The 24,479-nt window shown below is 40.7% G+C and overlaps 1 long non-coding RNA gene across 5 annotated transcripts in view; it reads right to left on the bottom strand.

The window, feature by feature from the left end:
* Positions 1 to 270: 270 nt before the first annotated feature.
* Positions 271 to 24,479, bottom strand: part of LOC113911410 — a 67,185-nt gene continuing 42,976 nt past the window's right edge. For 2 of the 5 annotated variants that reach the window (XR_003516461.2, XR_003516462.1), the window contains 2 exons: positions 13,066 to 13,249; positions 271 to 512 (listed from right to left, as the gene is read on the bottom strand). This is a non-coding gene — a long non-coding RNA (uncharacterized LOC113911410). The remainder of the gene's footprint in view (positions 513 to 13,065; positions 13,250 to 24,479) is intronic. The other 3 variants (XR_003516463.2, XR_003516466.2, XR_003516464.2) reach the window with 3 other exon arrangements.

The raw sequence follows: 24,479 nt of genomic DNA, 5'->3' as shown, positions 1-24,479 counted from the left end.
CATTTGCTCACTTCGTGTCTCTGTGTCACATTTTGATAATTCTCACAGTATTTCAAACTTTTTCATTATTATTATATTTATTATGGTGATCTGTGATCAGTGATTACGACTCACTGAAGGTTCAGATGATGGTTAGCATTTTCTAATAAGGTATATATATATATTTTTAGACATAATGCTGTTGCTCACTGAATAGACTACAGTATAGTGTAAACATACTTTATATGCCCTAGGAAATCAAAAAGCTCACTTGACTCTCTTTATTGGAATATTCACTTTATTGTAGTAGTCTGGAACAAAATCTACAATATATTCAAAGTAGGCCTGTACCACAGACAAGGTAGCTTAAACAACAGAAATTTATTTTCTCACACTTCTGGAGTCTAGAAGTCTAAGATCAACGTTTCTGAGAGGTTGGTTTCTTTTAAGGTCTCTGTTTGCTGATGGCCATCTTCCTCCGCTGTCTTCACATGGTCTTTCCTCCGTATGTGGCTGTGTCCTCATCTCCTCTTCTTGTCAGAACAATAGGAATATTGGATTAGGGCCTACTTTTTTTTACCTTAATTTCTCTTTAAAGGCTCTATCTCCAAACATGGTCATATTCTGAGGTACTGGGGGTTAGGACTTCAACATAGGAATTTTGGGGTCATACAATTCAGCCCATAACAGGAAAATAGACGTATATCAGTAACTAGCATACAGCAAAGATTCAGTTATGCTAATTACTTTTTTTGTCTCTAATTGGAAGAGCAGACAATGACAGTGCATTCAGAGAGTCCCAGAACTCCATAGATAACTATGGCTTTTAGCCTTTTGGCACCTCTGATTTTCTTAAGCACTGGGTCTTTCCTCTGCTCCTTGGAGTGGGAATTGTGATAAATCACATCATGTCTGAAAGCAACTGGGAACTCTAGGAGTTAATTTTATTTTTAGTATATTGACTTAGCTAAAAACAAACAAACAAACAAATCTAAAATATTATCTGCCAATCACCAAAGCAATTAAACTCTGACAATATCTGCCTGCAGGCTTTGCCAAAGTAGACCTAAAGTTGATCTGAGTAGGTAGCCCTAACTCCACCCACTGACTAATCAGTGTTTACCAAGTGTGAATTTTTGTGCCAGATGCTGTGGCACAAATCCAGGACACAAGTCCCTGCCTCAGGATCCAGAGGGTTTGGTTGGGACGTTCGCTCCTATCAGGAAAAGACAATAGAAAGCAGCCTCTGATGTGAGCAAAGCGAAAGATCAGACAGTTTGATGTACCTGTGGGACATCCAAGTGGAGCTGCCCAGGGGCCATTGGATGGACACATGTGGAGCTTTAGAGACTGGTCTGGTTTGGTAATATAGATTTGGGAGTCATTGTAATAGAAATGCAAATGTGGGGAAGAGTGCCATCTTTGAGGGATAGTATGGCATGTGTGGAGAGAAGAGGGCCAAGACCAAGTCCCAGTTTTTTGGGGAGAGAGAATCTCATTTGTTCAGCTTAAGTCCAGTCGGCTGGGGTTAAGGGGTTAGAATCAAGTCAGATAAACATGGTGCTGAGTCCCAGGGCCTCAACCCTGTAGGCGGATGTGGGAGAGGTCATTCTTCAAGAAGGCAGTTGTTAAGCTGATATGGCATCAAAAATATGGCTTCCAGAGTATCCTCCTGTAGAATTGGCACTCACATTTAGTAGGCACTTAATAAATATATGCTGAATCAGTGGATATATAAATAAATGAATTACTTAATGAAGGGATGAATAATCTTGCTACAGAATTTTTTGTAACATTGTTTTTTTGATATGTAATGCACATACTATAAAATTCTCAATTTTATTTTATTTTTATTATTATTTTAAAGATTTTATTTATTCATTTGAGGGAGAGAGAGAGAAAGAGAGCAGAGGGGCAGAGGGAGAAGCAGACTCCCCACCAAGCAGGGAGCCCAACGTGGGGCTTGATCCAGGACTCCAGGACCATGACCTGAGCCAAAGGCAGACGCCCAACCAACTGAGCCACCCAGGCGCCCTGATATGGAGTCAGTTTGATCCTGCCCCCCCCACCCCTATCTACAGTTTTTCTTACACAGAAGGTAACTTGAGGAAAGAGACTCCTTTCCCTTCTTTGGAGGATGCTCAAGGGCAGGACCTGGAAATGGCCAGCCCCTGACCTGGGAAGGCTACAGAGGGGCAGTGAGGAATACTGAGGATATTCTGGGTAAAGGGAGGAATGCAGGCACACACTGTCACTGCCTTCAACCCCTCTATGAGACTGCAGCAGGCAAGATGTACTATCAGATGGCCCTGGCCAAAATAAATCCCATAAATGCCAAAAACTCTCTCAACAATGGAGGCTGGGATGCTCAGAGAGCATGGAAAGGACTGGAAAGAATTTTTATTCCCTTATCCCTTCTGTTGGAAGAATAATGACCCCTCAAAGAAACCTGTGTCTTAATCTCCGGAACCTGTGACTATGTTATGTTATATAGCGAAGGGGAATTAACGTTGTTAATCAGCTAACTGATTATCCAGGTGGGCCTAATATAATCAGAAGGGTCTTTAAGAGTGGAAGGCGGAGGCAGAAGAGGAATCAGAGTCAGAGAGGGGGTTTTGTAACAATGGAAGCAGGAGTTAGGGTGATCGTTGCAAAGACTTAATCTACTTTTGATGACTTTGAAGGTAGAAGGGAGCCATAAGTCAAGAAATGAGGGCTGCCTCTGGCAGCTGGAAAAGGTAAGGAGATGGATTATCTCCTAGAGCTTCCAGAAGGAACACAGCTCTGCCAATAACCTTGATTTTAGCCCAGTGTGACCTATTTTGAACTTCTGACCTCTAGAACTACAACATAACAAATTTGTATTGTTTGAAGCTACTAATTTTGTAGTAATTTGTTATAAAAGCAATAGGAAACTAATAGACCTTCCTAGCTATCTAATTCCTAAAAGGGACAACAACAATATTCACTTTTAGATTTTTGTTTCTTTTTATTCCTTTGAATTGTTCTCTATTTTCTCTAAGATCTGCTAGATTTTTGTCTTCCTGGGTCCTATTTTTTCCCTCCAGGCAGAGAGCCCTTCGGGGATGTTGCTAAGTCCTTAAGCCCAAGAACATGTCTACCCGAGTCCATCTGTCCTTCCAAGGCCTGTCCCAAATGCCACCTTCTGCTTGAAATCCTCATCATTTTTCCCAGTGGATAATCTTTCTTCCTCTCCATTCCTGAAGCACACTCACTCCTCACTAGGACACTTGTCACACTGTCTTCTACATTCAGGACTTTGTCTCAACTCCTCTAGGAGCTTGTGTCTGTTTGTCCTTCGCTGTTTTAAATTGCCAGCCTTTGTAATCAGGAAAAGGCATGTACTTTGTTTCCAGTTTGGGGAGGGAGCTCAGTAAGAGATAAAGAACCTGAGATGTGTTGTTCCTGTAGGACTCTATCTCAGCTCCTTGCTCCTGCCTGTAGATGATGTCAGCCACCAGGAAAAGACAACAATAAATCCTGTGCTGAAGGTCAGCCAATGGCTGCTTTACTCACTGTACTGGCTATCTCTTGTACCCTCCTCATATCCTCTGGGCCCTCCTTTGACACCATTATTGCTGGGGAACCAGCTTCACACAAGTTTTAGGTGGCAGCAACTCATCTCCGCTCCTCTACACATCTCACCTTCTGTCTCAGGGCTTCTGTAAGAGCCACCTGCATTCATACTGGTGCTCCTAGGAAGTGCGAGAGTTTAACACATCATGAGACAACTCTTGACCAAAAGGATATGGGAGTTGGATAAATGCTCCTCTCTTATGGTCGATGCAGAGATACTTTTGAGGTGGTTTTCTACAGCTCCTCAGAACGTTCCAATAAGATCAAGCCCCCGTTTCCACAGCTGTGATCAACTCAGGCATGAGCTTTTTTTTTTTAGGGAGAGAGTGAGTGTGCAAGAGCGAGGGGGGGAGGGGCAGAGGGAGAGGGGAGAGGGAAAGAGAGAATCTTAAGCAGGCTCCATGCCCAGTGTGGAGCCTGATGCAGGCTTGATCCCACCACCCTGAGACCACGACCTGAGCCGAAATCAAGAGTCAGACACTTAACCAACTGAGCACCCAGTGCCACATCTCAGGCATGCACTCTTGAATTAGATTTCCCTTCTTTGTGTTTCCCTCTTCCTTCCTGACTTTGGTCCACAAGGGATTACCTCTTAAAATAAACTACCTGCATGTGAACACCAGGCTGTACCTTCTGAGGGAATCCAGCCTAAGATGCCTCCCTTGTCACTGGAGCTGCACTTGTATCACATGACTGGACTGACCAATGTTAAGCAGCCTGAGGCCATTTTGAGTGTCAGCCCTGTAGGTCTACCCAAATACAGAAATTGTAGGAATCACTTATCTTCATGTATCATCCCACTTAGATGTAGCAGCCTGAGCTCCCTTTTTTGAACATACTTTATGGACTAAATGCTAAGCCATCGATGGTTTCAACAAAGATAGGAAGAGGCCTAGGCTATACCTTACTCATTTTGGTATCTTTTGTAGTTTATTACATGTATCAGGTGCTCAATCTGAGCAAGCTGAAGTACCACACCTATTACATAACTCCCTTCAACGTTTCTAGGTAAATGGTGGCTCTTTTTGCTTGCTCCTGACTGACACATACTGTATAGTAAAATGATAGTAATATATATTGAGCACTTACTATATTCCAGATACTAAGTGCTTTATGCACACTATCCCAATTATTATTAATAGTCTTCCTGTGTAATAGGTCCTCTTATTATCTCCATTTATAGATGTGAAAATTGTGGCTCTGAGAAGTTAATTGCCTAGAGTTGTACAGTAAGTAAATAGAGGAGCCAAGATTTGAATTCAGCATTTCTGACCCCAGAGCTCTCTTAATCACAATGATCAATTGGTAAGCAAACAAAGACTATTAGTATAAGGATAGACCTGTAGGTCAATGGGATAGAATCGAGAGTCCAGAAATAAATCCATATACCTACGGTCAATTGATTTTCGTTAAGAATGCCAAGACCATTCAGTGGGGAAAAGGTAGTCTTTTCAACAAATGATGCTGGAACAATTGAGTATCAATATACAGGATAATTAATTTGGACCCCTAACTCACCATATAAAAATATTAACTCAAAATGGATCAAAGACCTAAATGTAAGAACCAGAACTATGAAACTCTTAGAAGAAAACATAACTCATCTTGATGTTAGATGAGGCAATGATTTATTTTATTTATTATTTTTTTGAGTTTTAAAAAATTGTTTTTTTATTAATTCCATTTTATTATGTTATGTTAGTCACCATACATTACATCATTAGTTTTTGAGGAGTCAGCTTGAAGATTATCTCCCTTTGCCCCTCCCCCCACTCACATGCTCTCCCCCTCTCTCTAAAGTAAATAAATAAATCTTAGGGGTGCCTGGGTGGCTCAGTTGGTTAAGCAGCTGCCTTCAGCTCAGGTCATGATCCCAGAGCCCTGGGATCGAGCTCTGCGTTGGGCTCCCTGCTCAGCGGGGAGCCTGCTTCTCCGTCTCCAACTGCTTGTGTTCCCTCTCTTGCTATGTCTCTCTCTGTTAAATAAATAAATAAAATCTTTAAAAAAATAAAGTAAATAAATAAAAGTTAAAAATGAAGTACTGATACATGCTACAACTTGGATGAAACTTAAGAACATTATGCTAACTGCAAAAAGCCAGACATAAAGATTACATTATATGATTTCATTTATATGAAATTTCCAGATTAGGCAAATCCATAGAGACAGAAAGTAGGTTTTTGTTTGCCTCTTGATTGAAGGGAAAGCTGGGTCCCTTTGCAGAAGAACCATACAGAATTGTCACAAGCATATAATATAAATCTTCCTCTTGAGCCTTTTCTAAAGATAACCTGATGTCATTTACTAGAGTGACAGCACAGGAGAAAAGGAAATACTCAGAACTTTGGCAGGTGATTAGACAATGCCTTTGAATTGGTGTTAATTCCTGGGAGCCCAAAATGCCATTGTAGCCCACTAAAGTATAGGACCAGTTGGTCAATGGGTCTACCCTGTAGTTACTTCTCTAATTCCTGAAGGAATAATTGTAACAGACATACTTGGCCAGAGGCAAAATTACTACATTGGCTCTCTAACCCATGGGACAAGGTCATTATAGTAGAAATAGCTAAGTGCAAGGCCCTGGAACTGCTTCCTACCAAGATAGTAAACCAGAAGCAATGGTGCATTTCTGGGGGGGAAATGCAGAGATTAGTGCAACATCAAATACTTGAAACATGCAAGAATTGTGATATCTAGCATATCCCTATTTAATTCACTTGTTTGGCCTGGGCAAAAGTAGAATAGATATTGGAGAATGTAGATTTTAATAAACTTAATTAGGGTGTGACTTCAATTGCAGCTCCTATTATAAAAGAGTTTCTTTACTGGAACAATTCAAGAGCCCCTAGCACTTGTTATGTGACTAATGCTTTCTTCTCCATACCAAGTTGTAAGAACAACCATAAGTGGTTTACTTTTTTTTTTTAAGGTTTTATTTTTAAGTAATCTCTACATTCAACGTGGGGCTTGAACTCACGACCTTGAGATCAAGAGTCACATGCTCCACTGACTAAGCCAGCTAGGTGTCCCTAAGTGGTTTACTTTTACTCAGCAATGTCAACAGTACACATTTACTGTCTGTCTCAGTGCTATGTCAACTCTCAACCCCTGCCATATTTTAGTCAGCAGAGATCTTGATTGTCTTGATATTCCATAAAATATCACACTTGTCCATTACATTGTTGATATTATGCTGATTGGATCTGATGATTGGAAACTAGCAGTTAATTTGGAAGCCTTATAAGATATATATAAAGATGAAGTGTGAGGAAAAACCATATGGCCTGCCACCTCCATGAAGTTTCTGGGAATCCAGTAGACTGAAGCATGTTGAGATATCCTTTCCAAGGTGGCAGAAAAGTTGACGCATATCCTACCATGACAAATCACAATGATTGGTAGGCCTTTTTTGATTTTGGAGGTAACATATACCATATTTTGAACTGGAATCATCTAAGGAGTCACCCATAAGGCTGCCATTTTAAAATGGGGAACAGAGCAAGAAAAGGTTCTGCAACCATGTCCAGGCCATAGAATAAGATGCTCTTCTATTTGGTCCTTATAATCCAGCAGATCCAATGATATTTGAGGATCTCCAGCAAATAAGGATGGTGAATAAAACATTAGGTAAGCACCAATAGGAGAATCACAGTATAGACCTCTAGGATTTTGGAGCAAATCTATGACCTTTAATCATTTACTCCAGTGCTTGTTTAATGAATTCATGGATAACGTGGCTATGATGGTAGAGATGAAATTCCTTCATGGGCTCAAAAACATGGACTTCCCTGTAAGGAAGCTGACTTGACTGTTGCTACTTTTGAGTACCTAATCTGCTAACATGATGTCAACCCTGAGTCCCCAATATGGTAGCATTCCGTAGGGGGAAAAGCCAGCCACCTGACAGCAGGCTGAATACATGATATCTCTTCCATCATGGAGAGGTCATCAATTCATCCTCAGGGGAATAAACATATGGTATGGATTTTCCAACACTACCTGTAATGTTCTGTCAGCTCCACCATCTGTAAACTTTCTCAAGAATGCTTTATCCACTGTCATGGTATTCTGTCCACGAGCAGTGGACTCATGCCCAAGGAATTAACTGGTCTTACTATATACTCCTAGAAGTAGATAGCCTAATAAAAAGGTAGAATGGAGGGGTGCCTGGGTGGCTCAGTTGGTTGGGCGCCTGCCTTTGGCTCAGGTCATGATCCCAGAGTCCTGGGAGCGAGCCCCGCATTGGGTTTCCTGCTTAGCAGAGAGCCTGCTTCTCCCTCTTCCTCTGCCTGCCACTCTGCCTACTTGTGCTCTCTATCTCTCTGTCAAATAAATACAATCTTAAAAAAAGGTAGAATGGGTTACTAAAATTTCAGTTTTGATATAAGTTGGGAGACAACACTCTGAAACAATGGGGTTCTGTCTTACAGGATGTAGTATATATTCTGAATCAGATAATTATATGGTACTTTCTCCCCCATAGCCAGAATACATGGGTCTTAGCAATCAATGTATGCAAGTAGAATGGCTCATTTCACTCTTATACCCAATAACCCACTCACAGCATTTTTGCTTCCCATGTTGTTGACTTTTAGCTTTGATAGTTTGGAGGTATTATTCTCAAGTGAAAAATGCTTCTGCATAGGAGGGTTCTAGTTCCTCTGTGTCTTAGCTCTAGTCATGATGCCTTGTGGAGCAGTGGTGAGGACTTGAGCATATTTGAGACTCCCTCAAGGCTAGAAGTGCTTATTGTTGGGACATCATTTTCTGTGCCAGAAGCTTCAGTGTGGGAAGTCTCCCAGCCAGTGATGGGCACTAAACTGTTGTAGGTTGTTTCTGGGTTGGGTTTAAAGTTGATGCTGCTTATGGTTTGAGTTTATGACTTGGTATTTTCCTTATTATGTTCCTTAATATGTAACTTGGTATTACTGGGGAGAGTTGGGTGAATAGGGAGAAGAGGAGATGGCACATACTGGGGGAAGAGCTTGTGGTGCCTTGTTGCAATTGGTTAGGCTTAACCTTTGTTAAATTTGGGTTTTCTGAACCATCAGGATCTGGGTGTCACAAAAGACTAGCTGCAGGAAATTGTCTTTCTGCGTTGTTCCAACATACCCGTAAGCTTAAACTTCCCCTTCCCCCCTCAGGAGGCAATACCCGTGCTTATGCCATCTTATTCTGTTTTCTGCTGCCCTTTTGTTCCCATTGTAACCGTTTAATAAACCAGCAAGTTCCTAAGTAACCCAGTCTTCCAGGTCATCTGTCAGTCTAGCTGCCCATGGACTTGTATGTGGGCCTGAGCCAGGACAATTTGGGTTATATCTGTTAATGTGACTTCATTTGTACCTACAGGTTGGTGAGGTTTAGGGAAATTCTGGTATAAAAACATTTCCAAACTGAAAGTTTTTCTGAGAAAGAAAAAAAAAACCCAATCAAAACAAGGCATTTGCAAATACTGGCACATGAAATATGTATTTCCAATTTATATTTGAATGGTTATATACCTCATGTATTAGTGCTGTCTGCAAACATCAAAAATCCTTCATGGCTATGAACATGATGTTCTTGTTCTTCCTAGCATTTTCTGCCCAGTAGTCTTCTCTGCTCCCTTACACCTCTGCTCCCTTACACCACCATCATTAAAAAGAATTGCCCATTAATACCCATCACCATGCTATACGCAAACAATGAATCATGGAATGCTACATCAAATACTAATGTTGTACTGTATGGTGACTAACATAATAAAATAAAATTTAAAAAAAAGAGTTGCCCCCCCCCAAATAGTTGCCCATTAACATCCTCAGGTGAATAATTGTTGCAAAAAGTATTAGTGGCATTAACTTTAGAAAAATTGTCAAAAGAGCAGAGGGGTAGTTCTTGAGCTACTTGTATCCTGTACTTTTGTATATTACACTGATATCTCTAAATAAAACATTTTGAATGTTTGCACATCTGCTGATAAGTGAACATTTTTGCTCTATTACATGTATCAAGCAACAGTTTGATTTTGCCATCTTGTGGGTACAGCGTTATTAGTCCAACTGTGAATTTTTTGTGCATTTTACTGATCTTTTACATAAGTAAATGGAAAATGGAAAGGTGAAATTGCTGATAGCGGTGGTCAAATGTATATGTCTTATAAACATATTGCAGTTGAGATAAAATGGCCTCCATTTGGTTAACCTGAAAGTGCTGACTTTATTCTTATTTGGATGCCCATTAGTGTTGACTCAGTTCATTTTGTGTTGATTTTAAAGGGAAAAAAATTAAAGAATAGTTTTAAAATGCTGGAAATATATAATCATATATAATTAGAGATTATATATATTTATACATATATATGTATATTTGTATATACATATAAATATATATATCTACATATATATTTGCTTATTGAGAATAGATCTCTTTCCCTTCCTTGATAAATAAAGTTAAATTTTCATACATTTGACTTTCATACAAGATTTTATGAACAAATCATGTATGAAATAGGATATTTACTGCTTATCCATTTTCCTGGGACACCACTGATCAAAACTGACAAGGAACCTTAAGGGGAACAGGAGAATTTTTCAGATTCTAAAAGCACCACAATAGGGGCACCTGGGTGGCTCAGTCGGTTGGGCGTCTGCCTTCGGCTCAGGTCGTGATCTCAAGGTCGTGGGATTGAGTCTCGCATTGGGCTTCCTGCTCAGCGGGGAGCCTGCTTCTCCCTCTCCCTCTCCCTGCTGCTCCCCCTGCTTGTGCTCTCTCTCTCACTATCTCTCTTTGTCAAATGAATAAATAAAATCTTTGTAAAAATTAAAAAAAAATAAAAGCACCACAATAATATGAGAAGAATGTTAGCTGAACCTACTGTAGTAATCATTTCACAATATACATAAATCAACCATCATGCTGTATGCCCTAAACTTACACAGTGATGTATGTCAATTATTTCTCAATAAAACTGGAAAAAATATCATACAGTTATTAAATTTCATGACAGGGCTCAACAACAACAATAACAACAGTAGTAGTAGTAACTCCTGTTTAAGCACTTGCTGTGTTTCAGGCTCTATGTTTGCTATGTCACAAATCCAATCTCATTTGATTCTTACAGTTATTAATTGAAGTAGTCAATATGCTGTCCCTCCATTTTATAATATAGCATCCTAGAGTTCATAGAATTAAAATGACTCATCCAAAATCACACAGCCAGTATGTAGAGGCATTTGTTGATTCCAAAGCCCATGTAGTAATCACTACCTTGTATTACTCTACTGTTTGCTCAACAGTCAAGTTTGAATAAGCCTCTTTTAGAGTCAGATTATGACTAGGTAGTAAAATCTGTGTAAGAAAAAAAGGCAAGAATCTCTGTGTCTTGTGGTACAAATAGATAAAATGTTTTCAGGAACAAGAAATAATAAACATATTGAAAATAGGCATCTTTCCCATTTATAATGTATTGAAAGGGGAACAAGAGAACACCCAATACATTACAGGTTATTGATATGACATTTTGCAGAAGACTGAGGCTGATGAAACATTTGCTTTGCTATATCACTGCCATATTGTATTATTTTTTCCCCACCTTAAGATGGAATCTGAATGAATATGTGCATTCCTTTCTCTAATTTGCTTCTTACTTACATTGTAAAAGCAGCCCTTTTCTAAACAATCTAGAGAAGAATGTTTAAAAAACTGAAAGCATTGTGTTAGCCAATAGCCCCTGTTGCAGCTATTCCACTTGCAGAAGCAGAAATGCAAACCTACAAATGTTGACCGAATGACAATATGCCAGAAAGGTCTTAAAAAAAATAAGTTGCACAGACCACAGGGAAGCAGCTGGGTTTCTGACTGGAAATACATCAATTAAAGGAGTAAATGAATGTGAGGAAGGAGGAAGGAAAAAAAAAAAGCATGTTCCAGTCTTGGGTGACCTTCAACTCAGAGCAACCAATAAAAATTTTAGAGACAAAGCAGAAAAACCTGCTGGCAATGGTAGCTGGAAACTGGTGGCAATGGTAGCTTAGAATTTAAGACCCATTAGATTAAATCTGAGTAAATTTTGGTCTATTTTTCCTGAAGATCTTTTCTAGAAATGAATGCCATTTGTATATGAGAGTTGAGGAGACATAATTAATGTATTTATTCAGTCAGCAATCACATACCAGGTGCAGGATATAGTGATGCCTGAGTGAGATTTGAAGCTGTATAGGATGTATGGGCCATGAGGAGGATTAGGGGAGAGTGTGGGGGGTTGTTCCGGGGGCAGAGAGAACAGTATATGCTGAGGTACACAGGAGAGGCAGATGTTGATGTTAAAGGAATGATATTCTCTGTCTACTGGGAAAAATTGCTCTTCAAATAAAAAAATCATGGCTCATTTTCACTTTCAGGAGAGGAATAGCATTCATGGCACAAGTAGGTGGTTCTTTTTGTTGAGGAAAACAATGTGTGAGATTTGGGAGGGCCCAGAAATGCCTGGAGAAGAGGAGGACTGGAGAGAGCAAAACTGATCTGCCAAAAAAAGCAAGAAGTGATAGGAATTTGGAGTTTTGGGGCAGCTGGGGGAATAGGCCTGGGCAGCTTGGAGAGAGTAGAACAGTGAGGAGAAGAAGTGAAAAGATGGGAAGGTTAGGTCCTAGGAAGAGCCTTGGGCAAAGGAAGTCTTTGTGAGTTGGAGAACAGGAGAATCAGTGAGAAGGAAAACATGAGTCCTTCCTAAAGTATATACAAAACATTGGGAGGGGACAAACTTCTCCATTCTGTGGGACAGTGGCTTGAGTAATTTGTATTCGGATATTAAAGAGTAACTCCAGTAGACCAGGGGACTCAATGTGATAGTTGAATTACATCTATTTTGCTGAGTTGACATCATCTTTTATTTATGAGGGTTTTTTTTAAAAGATTTCATTTATTTATTTAAGAGAGAAAGAGAGAGAGAGAGATTGAGCATGAGCAGGGGAGGAGTGGAGGGAGAGGGAGAAGCAGACTCCCCACTGAGCAGGGAGTCCAATTTGGGGCTCAATCCCAGGACCCCAGGATCATGACCTGAGCCAAAGGCAGACGCTTAACCAACTGAACAACCCAGGTACCCCTTTTATTTGTGAGTTTTGCCTGCTTTTACTAACTGGCAAACAATACTTGGTTCTTAAGGTTCTGCAGCTTATTGGCTCCATTTTTTAATATTTTAAAATAATTAAAAAATATAAAAAATTTAAATTGGTGATTTTGTAATTTACATCCTGAATTTAAGATATTTTGAAACATAATATACAAAATACAGTAACCTTGAAAAAATAAAATTATACACAATACAAGTTTATGTTCCTAACTCAACAAAAAAGAATTTCAAATGTTTAAAAATCTCCCCAAATGTCTAGTTAAAAAATTCATTCTCTATTATTTAAATATTTCTTGGAAATTTGCAAGTCTGACCCGCAGCCTGAATCAATTCTTTGATTTAGAGGAAGGGCATTATAGGCAAAGGATGCAATAAAATACCTGTTACTGTGTCTCTGTTTCATTAGTCCTTTGGAGTGATCCATTCAGGCTGTGTACTCTAGGGTCTATGAAAATGTGTTCTCCAGATTCTTCATCCTCTCCACTCCTAATCCAATCTATTCGTCCTGTTTGATTTGGACACACCAACATTCACTCTCGTGTCTCTGGGCCTGGATGCTTGGTTCTGTTTTCAGTGTCATGTAATGAGAAAGACAGAGTATTCAGAGCTCAGAAGAGAGGTTGAGGTTGGAGACAAAACTTCGACTTATTGATACATAGCTAGTTATTAAAGGTATGAGTATAAATGGGATTGTGTAGGGAAAAACATTCGAGTGTTTTTCTCATCTCACTCATCTTGAGTGAGATGAGAAGTGCGATAAAAATATGTGGAGTCCAGGTCAAGGAAAATGAGCCAGCAAAGAAGAAAGAGGAGTAGATGTGTTAGTAGGAGATCAAACCAGAAGAGTGTGTTGCCACAGAGAGTAGGAAAAAGTGTTTCAAGGAGAGAATGATCAGCTGAGTCAGATGCTGCTGAAAGATCTAATAAGATGGCCACTGAAAAGTGTCCATTGGACTTGGCAATGTGGAGGTTATTTGTGACCTTGGTGAGAAAAATTTTGAGGAAGCAGTGGGGGTAGTAGCTGTAAGAAGGTATTAGATCAAGGGAGGGATTTCCTATTCTATGTTGGAAGATTCTAGCTCATGTTTGAGTGCTGAGCTCATGTTTGAGTGTTTATTGGAAATAATCCAGTAAAATATGTATTAGTTAAGATAAAGTAGCTGCTATATAAACCATCCCAGTTATTCATAATGACTCAAACATGATAGAAGTTTATGTCTTGATAACTTAAAAATCTAAAGCAGTTGGGTCTCCTTCAAATGGTGTTTCAGGACCTAGACTTCCTCCTCTTGTGGCTCACACATCTTCAACAAGTCTTCTATGATTCCAAGCTTGTCTGCATCAAGCAATGAAAGGGGAAGAACACGGATGATATTTGTGGGACGTTTTTATGCTTCTGGCCTAGAAGTAGCACATACCTCTTCAGTGCAGATAACATTGGCACGGATAACATCAGTCACGTGGAGCCACACTCCATACCTAAGTGCCAGGGAGGCTGGGAAATTTAGTCTAATTGTGTGTTCAGGAAGAAGAGGAAATGGGTTTGGTGGAGAGCTGGCAGTCTCTGCCATAGAGGGAGAAGTTAAAGAGATGGAGTGGGGGTGAGGAAAGATGAGGTGGGAGTAAGGGATGGGGATAATGGCAAGAGTGAGCTTTCTGAGAAGGCAAAAGAAGAAGATACCATGTCCCAGAGCCCACGAGGATATATTATTTTGTAGCCAGAAAAAGGGGCAGAGAGGTCGAGGATATTTGCAAGAGAATGATCACAAAGATGGATCATCTTTAAGGCAATAAGGGAACATAGGAGGATGGACAGAATGGGCAAAACTAATTAGCTGGAAGTCCAAATAAAGCCAAAATGGCTTCCATGGAGATTCTTAAATAAATGAGCTAGAATGAGAGGCCATTGTGATGTTTGCCTTCTCAAGAAGATGTTTGAACAAATTATTTAGGAGGTAGTTAGATTCCAATGATGACAAGTTCTATGTGTGACCATGAACATGGGAGGCTGAGATGGAATGAAGAAAATTGTCACTGACTGTGGGGAAGTCAAGGAAACTGAGAGCCCAGGATAGTGGATGGCTTCACTGTGTGGGTACTGGTACAACCCAGAAGGGTGATAGGAGTTGTAAAGGAGCGGAAGCTTTGAGTCACAAGCCAAAGTCTTCAGAGAATGACAGGTCATGAGCAAGAGGCTGAAAAATGATAGTTTTGTGGGCAGGAAAGGAGGTGGTATAGTTGGATAGGGTGAAACCTCAAAAGCACAATAATTTTCCTTTTACAAGAGGGAAAGATTGGGGCACCTGGGTGACTCAGTCAGTTGGGTGTCTGACTTCAGCTCAGGTCATGGTCCCAGGATCTACTGGCTTCCTGCTCAGTGGGGAGTCTGCTTCTCCCTCTCTCCCTGCCCCTCCCCACCATTCATGCTCTCTCTAGCTCTCTCTCTCTCTCAAATAAATAACATCTTAAAAAAAACAACAACAAGAGGGAAAGATAGTAAAGGTCTGGAAACTGTGTAGTGGTGAGAAGAACACTGATCTCACTTTCTAAACTTCAGTAGACAGTAGGTTGGAGAAAAAGCTTTGGAGGATGTGGTGTTCGCAAGGGACCAATAAGCTTCAGTTTAGGTAGAAGGTGGAGGTTCTAGTCCAAGAAAAGCTTGGAGATGTAGCTATCTAAGGGGGTTTGTAGGTTTCAGAATGGAAGTTCAAGAAGATACAAAGGAATGACTGGGGAGCCAGGCAAGGAAGGAGGGCTGAGTCAGTTGAAAGGATGTAGAAAACAGGTGGGAAGGAGAGTTAGAAAGTTAAGGTGACCCCTTTGGATAAGATTCAGCCTGAGAGTTTCTTTCTTTCTTTTTTTTTTCCCTCTAAAATGGTTCTATCATTTTACTTTTAAGAAATCAGTTTGTAAAAAATTCTGCTGTCCATGTTTACCATGTATGAAATAACGAAATACTACAAGAGAATAAAGTGACAAGAAATGGAAGCTAAAACAGAGTAGTAATGTATGCAACAGAGATGAAACAGTATTTCTCTACTCTCAACTTAGCTCTCCTTTTCCTTTCCTTCTAAGCTATATTCAACTCTCAGATCTCCCATGAAAAGCATGTGTGATATATTATTTATAAATATTAAAATCCCTGAATTCTTTTTTTTTAAAGATTTTATTTATTTATTTGACAGAGAGAGACACAGTGAGAGAGGGAACACAAGCAGGGGGAGCTCGATCCCAGGACCCCAGGACCATGACCTGAGCCAAAGGCAGATGCTTAATGACTGAGCCACCCAGGTGCCCCAAATCCCTGAATTCTTTCTATAAGGGCAAATAACGTTAAGGTGGAGTTCTTTTTTTTTTTTTTAACATTTTATTTGTTTATTTGAGAGAGAACACGCACTCGAGGTGGGTTGGGGCAGAGTGTGAGTGAGGGGCAGAGGGAGAGGGAGAAGCAGACTCTCCACTGAGTCTGGAGACCTTCATGAGGGCGGGTGGTGCTCGATCCCAGAGTCCGATCACAACATGAGCCGAACAGCCTGAGAGTTTCTTGGTTGAAAGAAGTACACCCTGGCCAAGCATGGCTGGGAGGCTTCTCGTGATGATTTGGCAACAATATGGTACTGTGGCTCTGCAGCTTCACGTGCATCTGGCCTAGAAGTAGTAGGCAGAGGGGGGTTGGGTGGGCCAAGGCATCTGCCCTCAGGTTCATGTGGAACAGCCACTTGGAACCAGACCTCAACTTGTGGTAGGTCCCTGCCTCTCTCTCCAGCTTCCTCTCACTTGATGCACTCTTTGCTACAGACCCAGCAGGCACCTTTCAGATCCTCTACCTGCCATGTTCTTCCTTGTCACAGGGGCACATGATCTTCTTCTCTCTGCTTGGAATGCTCTTATTTATTCATCAGATTTTGACTAAAACATCACTCTTCAGGTATACTCCAGGTCCCCATTAATCTCTCTCATCACACTGTGTGCCTTTCCTTCACAGAGTTTATATCACAGTTGTAATTTTACATTTATTTATGTGCTTACAAATTAATTAAAGCCTCTTTCCTCCTCTTGTCTGTAAGTTCCATGAGGCCTTACACATGGTCTCTGAGCATTTATTCCAGTACTTGTACAAAATTGGTACAGTGGTTTTAAAATATGTCCAGAAATGCTTTCACACTCTCCAAGATGGAAGCCTAATTCTCCTTTTGAATGGAGGCCAGACCTTGTAAGTTGTTTCTAATAGAATGTGGTAGAAGTGATGGTACCAGACTTTCTGAGGTTATAGAAAGAATACAGCTTCTTCTTGGTGCTTTCTTACTCTTGGATCACTTGTTCAGGGGAAGCCAAGCCCTGCTGTGAGGTCACTCAAGAAACTTTGTGGTAAGGCCCACATGGAGAAGACCAGAGGCCTCCCACTAACAGCCCGCATCAGCTTGCCAGCCAGGGGAGGAAGGCATGTTGAAAGTGGATCCTCCAGCCCTGGTCAAGCCTTCAGATACCTGCAGCTTTGGCTGACATCTGACTATAACCTCATGAGAGAATCTAAGCCAGAACCACCCCATTAAGTTGTTTCCTGTGTGATAATGAATGATTATTGTTGTTTTAAGCCTCTGAGTTCTGGGGCAATTTATTATGCAGCAATAGATAACTAATATGATAGGTTTCGATAAATACTTATTTAGTGAATGAATCAGCAAATTCATGAGCACTTCTTTGTTTCCTTTTTTTTTTAATTTGGCACCAATCAGTAATTTTATCAGTCATGATTCTAACAGGTGTCTGAAACTTTGTTTTGACTTTTCTCTGTATTTGACTTTATAGAGTTTTTCATCCATATGAAAATGGATGAATTTTCATATGGATGAGGGGGAGTAAAAAATACAAACAAGCCAGCATAAATATTTGAACCCTGAAAGATGATGTTTAACTGAGTGATGTTAGTACAAGTAAAGATTAATTATATTTGCTCTTCCACAACATATTACCAAAGATTAGTTTGCATAAAAGTAAAGCAGACAAGACAAAATTATTAAGGATCATCAAATAATGGTGAAATTTTGGTCAAGAGAAGTTTTTTTAATAAATCTTAAATTTCTAGATTTTTACCCAATTTTTAAGTCAATAAAGTTGGCCTACATTGCATCTTTGACCAAAGGTTTGCACCTATTGGATTTAAAAGGCCAAATATTGAAGGATCATCCACCAATGCAATTGCTTTGTCTTTGCCTCTGTCAACAGAACCTCCTGAATCCTTTCAGCCTCACAGAGGATGGAGGAAATTTTCACAGGGAATCTTGACCTGGTAAGATGTAACATCCTTTGTCCCTGTTGTAGCTGCAGCACAGAAGCAATGCCTGGCAGTTAGCAGGCATTCAAAACATATTTGTTGCATAAATGAATGAATGAATAAATCTCTTTACTCATCATAATCATTCAGATGTTAAAAGCTTTTCCAGATGCCTAAGTAGAAATAAATGCATAACTAACACTATCTGGTGAAAATAGGGAAAGTCTGAATTATGCTAACATCAGCCAGACAAATGCAATGAGCTACTGTGTTATTGTTTGTTTGCTCATATTTAAATTTTCTTCACAAAAATATAATTTTTGTTTTACAACTGTGTGGTCAATTAGGGGTGTGGCTGATTCTGTGGACTGGCTTATTCAACATCTGTTCTAGTCTTATTATAGTGTGTCTTCCTGGAATGCTGAAAACTGAAAAGCTTAAAACAACATTTTCCAGAGTCTTTTGCTGCTAGGGTTTTGAATGAGATTTGGGTTCCTTCAATCAAATGTATGCACCTGGGACCTGAAAATGAACTGAGTTAAGAGGGGAAAGAAAGGGAAAGTTGAGGCATCTATCTTGCTGGTCCTGATGGTTTAAAGGGAAGCAGTTTGGTCTAGACCTGTAAGCAGAGGTGATGGCTCCTTCATTTGGCAGGTAGCTTCCTGATGTGGAAAAGGTGGCATGATTCTAGAGCTGTGGCTACTACTGGTGACTCCCTGATTCAGCAGGTAGCCTCTTGTTCTTGGCAGGAGCAGCAACCAGGTCCTTCATAGCTCAGTTCTGCCGTGTGGCTTAGAAATTGTTCCTGGAAGATCACCTAGACTCAGTTTCTTCAGCCCATCTAACAATATTGTAAGCCATTTGATACCTTGCAATAAACCCTTCCTGCCCCAAGGAGTTGTTTCTTTTTTTCCTCTGCCACTGAACTTTATTTATTTATTTATTTATTTTTAAAGATTTTATTTATTTATTTAATTGACAGAGAGAGAGAGAGACACACAGTGAGAGAGGGAACACAAGTAGGGGGAGTGGGTGAGGGAGAAGCAGGCTTCCCGCTGAGCAGGGAGCCCGATGCGGGGCTTGATCCCAGGACCCTGGGATCATGACCTGAGCTGAAGGCAGTCGTTTAACGACTGAGCCACCCAGGCGCCCCTCTGCCACTGGACTTTAACTGAAGAGCAAGGGACTGAGAATTACTCTACAACTGACAAAATTATTTTTTTAACTTTTTTTTTTTATAGAGAGAGAACACATGTGAGCAGGGTGGGGGTAGGGGGTAGGGGCAGAGGGAGTGAGAGAATCTCAAGCAGGCTTCTCACTCAGTGCTGAGCCCAACACAGTGCTCAATTTCATGACCTGTGATCATGACCTGGGTCGAAATCAACAGTTGGATGCTTAACCAACTGAGCCACCCAGGCATTCCCCCAATTATTATTAGAATATAGATGTACTTTAATATTTATGAAATTCCACATACTTTATTGTCAGGGAGATCCAGTTTCAAACAAAAATATGTGCTCCTGAAATAATCTGTATATTGGTTTAAAAAAAATCCTACCAAACTTGATTTCTATTGAAGTACTCTTTTGTTTGCTAATGCTATTAGGACTGCTGTTTCCATGTAACAGAATTCTATTGGATTTAAGCAAAAGAAAAATGAATTTATATAAGGATACAGGTCCTTTCATAGAATGCAAGGGCAAGGATGCATCCGGACCTCAGAAATGGCCTGGAGCCAAGGACTGCAGTGCTATAGAGAACCTGGGAAACCCTCTCACCAGTTCTCACTATTGTTTCTCTCTGAATATCTGCTTCATTCCTTTTCACTACTAACTTTCTCTGCATCACAATCAACAGGGTTAAAAAAGGGACTCCATCTCCACTTACATACCCTCCCTTTCAGAGAACAGAATCTCCTAGACTCAATTCCAGAATCTTGAGGAAAGACTATAAGTAGCCCACTTCAGTCAGGTGCGCAGTTCAGCTAAGTTCCACAACTCTAGAGGTTGCCATTCACTTTGTTTTCTAGGCAAAAGGCATCTGTGGAGCACATTTTCTAGACTAGGATGTGAATCATGCCTCTTAGAGTTGTGCCACTACCTACTCTCAACCAGTCAGCTGGAGTCTGGAGTCAGAGTCCTGTTGTGGGAACCTGGCAGTGGGTGCTCTTCTCCTGAAATCATATAGATTGTGGATAGGGGGAGGGTGGATCTGTAGTAAGGGCAAGTTATCATGCATGGGGGAATTATTGGGAGCTCAGGAGACAAGCTCACTGATGTTCATTATAAGAATGATATACTGATTTTAACTATATTAGACCAGCCATAGACAAACTACAGCCCATAGGCCAAATCCAGGCTGCCCCTGGTTTTTGTAAATACAGTTTTATTGGAACACAACCACAGCCATTTGTTTCTGTTGTCTACGGCTGATCTTGTGCTACACTGGCAGAGTGGAGTAGTAGCAGCAGAGAACATACATTTCATAAGCTACCATATTTACTATCCGGCCCTTCACAGAAAAAGTTTGTTGACCTCTGTGTTAGACCCCTGCTGCTCAAAATGAGGCCCTGAAGCCAGGTGTCTCAGTATCACCAGGGAGCTTGTCCGGCCTACACTTGGAACTACTGAATCAAAACCTGCTTTCTGCACCCCCCCCCCGCCCGCCCCACGCACTGAGGCATTCATTTGCATTTATGTATTACATCCCTAGGTAAAGAATCCCAGGATTTTCCCTCCTGTGTGTTTTCATCTTGCATCTTCATGGTCCATGATACCAGCTATCAGTATAATGAAACCAAACCAAGTGGATAGAAACAGGTTATTCTGCCATTTTTCTAGATCTTTGAATTGCATATCATATTCTAGATCACTCCACACTTGTTTAACCTCATAAGGTTCACGACAACTTTCCCAGTTCTGTGATCATCAGTGATTTCAAATTCACCAACATAACCATGCTTCAGCATCACAGCTAGAAACTGGACGATGACTTTGGAGCATGGCCTAATAAGAACCTAGTGTTTGCCTCTCTTCAGCATTGTTGCTATTCTTGAGAGCATCAGTCAGGACATTGATATGCACCATTATACACATGGAAAGATGGCACTGACAGAGTCTGCTTTTTAACAAGATCCCCAGGTGATTTGGAGGCACATTAAGGTTTGAGAAGCACTATATTAAACTCCTCAATGAGCACAATCAATACTATTGAAAGTTTTGTTTCACACAAGCCTCTTTTAGCTCATGGGACATGATGCAATCCCCCAGGTACATTAGACTAGTGTGCCACTCTCCCTGGATTTGCTGTAGCGATTTTTTAAAAAGATTTTTAAAAAAAAAATTTTTATTAGAGAGAGAGAGTACAAACAGGGGGAGCAGCAGGTAGAGGGAGAGGGAGAAGCAGGCTCCCCACTCAGCAGGGAGCCTGACGTGGAGCTCAATCCCAGGACCCTGGAATCATGACCTGGGCCGAAGGCAGGCACATAACCGACTGAGCCACCCAGGAACCCCTGTAGTGATTTTCTTTAGACTGCGTCAGAGCAGAGTATCATTATCATCAACCAGAATCAGCCTGGACAAAGGGGTATCCAGTTGCAGTTTGTTATGTGCCTACTCACTCATTCAGTTGTGACAAATATTTATTGAGGGCATACTCTGTGCCAGCCATTGGACTACAAATGCGGAACAAATTGGCACACTCTCAGTCAGCCCTCATGGTGTTGTGAAGCTTTCATACATCATCTCATTTAATTCCTTCTATAACCTATGATGTAGGTACTTTAATCCTCATGAGAAAACTGAGGCATAGGGAGACTATTTTGCTCAAAGTCATATGGCTGGTGAGTGGCAGAGCTGAAAATTGAACCAAGTCTATCTGATACCATGGTTTATGCTTTTTCCTATGTAACATTGCTAAACATGATTCTAGGAGATTATAATCTAAATTAGATCTATAGCCTGAGAGCCAGTGTTTTATAGATAAGAAACAGTACTCTTATCTCCCACTTCCCAGATACGGCCAAGATGATGCCGCAAGATTAGGGCAGGCTAGAAACCAGAGGAGCCAAGCTCTTCTCCTAAGACCTTCTCTTCAGAAGTGACAGACCTGACACCTTTATCTGCGAGAAAGACAGATGACTCTGGTTCAGTCACTCCTTCCAGACACTTGAAGTGAGAAATTCACCTGAGGTTCTAGGGTAGGATAAAAAAAAAAAAAAAGCACTGCCCTGAGGAGAATAGGGATCAGGGTAAACGCTGCTTCCTCCATGGGACTCTCAGGGTGAATCCCATTCACTGGAATCACCTTACCTTTCTGAATCTCCCTTCTACCTCTTCTGTACATCTCCTCAACTCCTCCCTTCTTGCCTTGCTCCTCAATCATTCCATTGTACCCTCTTGAACTTCCATTCTGTGACCTACAAATATACCTCTCCTATACACCTATCTCTTCAGCTGGAGAAGAGAGATGAAGCAGAGAAAGGGGTGAGAAGTGGGGTGATCAGGACACAAGTGCATGATGGAGAGAGAAATACACAGGTGAAAATGGTGTAAAAATGGCTAAATTTGTAATGTGAGTATCACTGGGTAAAAATTTTTATCTTATTTTTTAAAGATTTTATTTATTTATTTATTTATTTGAGAGAGAGGGAGAGTGAGAGAGAGAACACACAAGCAAGGAGAGGGGCAGAGGGAGAGGGAGAAGCAGACTCCCTGCTGAGCAGGGAGCCAGATGCTTCCATGCGGAGCTCGATCCCAGGACCCTGGAATCATGACCTGAGCCCAAGGCAGATGCTTAACCAACTGAGCCACGCAGGCACCTTCTGGGTAAAAAATTTTAAAGCTAGATTAATTTTCAGGAATGTAACATTACTAAATGGGCATTAATTTCCCTTCGCCAGCTGCAGTGACACACAATTAGATATTTTAATCCTATGCCTAAAGCATTACTGTTCAGAAAAAGTAAGGCAGGTAATGGAAAAGTTGCAAAATCCAGCAGCTAGAATCAGAAGTGCTTCTTCCAAGAATTGGATCTAAAGGAGACTGAGAGTCAAGCACCCAGGAAGGGAGAGGTGAGGCACAAATGGGAGGAGAGGAGGGTAGAGGTGATGTAATACTAAGTAGAAGAAAGTCTGGCAATTAGGAGAGAAAGGAAGTCATTTGACATTGAAAAGTGCCTGGCATGGAAGATGAGAACCTGGCAAGGGGCAGACAGGTGACGAATCAATTACAACAAATCTTGCCTGCCATTATCTGGGCTTTGGAAATAAGTTGATGAGGCTTGGATTTAATAAATATTAAAATTCTAAAAACACTTAACTGCTGAGGGAGGCTGTGTAGCAATCACCATATGAATAGATTTCTAAGGCTAGACTAGACACCCATCTATTATGGATGGTTTGAGACTAACACATCCATCCTGCTACCACAGAGAGAATTTAATGACCCTGCAGGCCTTCCTTCCAAACTTCTAAAAAGCTGGGGTGGGTGGAGGGAGGGAGGTTAAATGGTACTAACTTTCATTCTGTGGTTTTATCACAGATTCCCTGCCATTAATTCAGATACAATTGATGAGTATTTTCTCTAAACAAAAGAAAAGATTTAGTTGTTGGTCTTTTCATGAACATTGCTGTTCAATCTTTATACACCTTTTTCTACAGTTATTGCCCTACATTTGTATACCCCTAAACACAGTAAAGTTCTACTAGATAAGTTTATTTCGAATTCACAATAACTTGAACAGGGGCTGGGTTAAAATTGAACCTTGCCTAACAAACCCTTTCCATCATAGATTAAAATTCATATTTTAAACAAAATTTGGGATTTAGAATGACAAATTTCCTTGAAGACTATTTATTTTTTTAAAAAGATTTTTATTTATTTATTTGTCAGAGAAAGAGAGCACAAGCAGGGAGGCGGCAGGCAGAGTAAGAAGCAGGCTCGCTGCTGAGCAAGGAGCCCGACATGGGACTCCATCCCAGGACCCTGGGATCACGACCTGAGCTGAAGGCAGACATTTTACCAACTGAGCTACCCAGGCATCCCTCCTTGAAGGGTGTCCTGTGATAGCAAACTAAAGTGATGATTACCCTCTGCAAAAGCCTTTTTAGGAGAGATTGTTCCCAAGTTTATCTCCCCACTAGACTATGAACTCCATGAGGGCAGGGGCTTTCTGGGTGTTCCCACCATTTAACCCAGGTTGGCTCATAAAGGATATACAGTGAGTTTTCTGATAAAACCAGTCAATGGACAACTTGCTGGAATTTGGAAGCCCTGTCTTAGGACATGATGAGAACTATCTTATATTAGGAAGTTTTACTTAGGTTTTTATCCAAGTTCCTCCAAATGATCTAGGACAAGTCACTCAACCTCAGAGCCTCAGTTTTCTCATCTGTAAAGTAAGGATAGTGATAGTACCTATGACATAGAGTTATTGTGAGGATTCAGTGAGATAATGTACTGTCCTATTAGATTCCAAGTCTCCTATAAAGCAGGGCTGTCTATTATTTACAATAGCCAA

The sequence above is a fragment of the Zalophus californianus genome, chromosome 4 (genome assembly GCF_009762305.2).
Source record: "Zalophus californianus isolate mZalCal1 chromosome 4, mZalCal1.pri.v2, whole genome shotgun sequence".
NCBI lineage: Eukaryota > Metazoa > Chordata > Mammalia > Carnivora > Otariidae > Zalophus > Zalophus californianus.
This window is presented reverse-complemented; position numbering and strand designations above follow the sequence as displayed.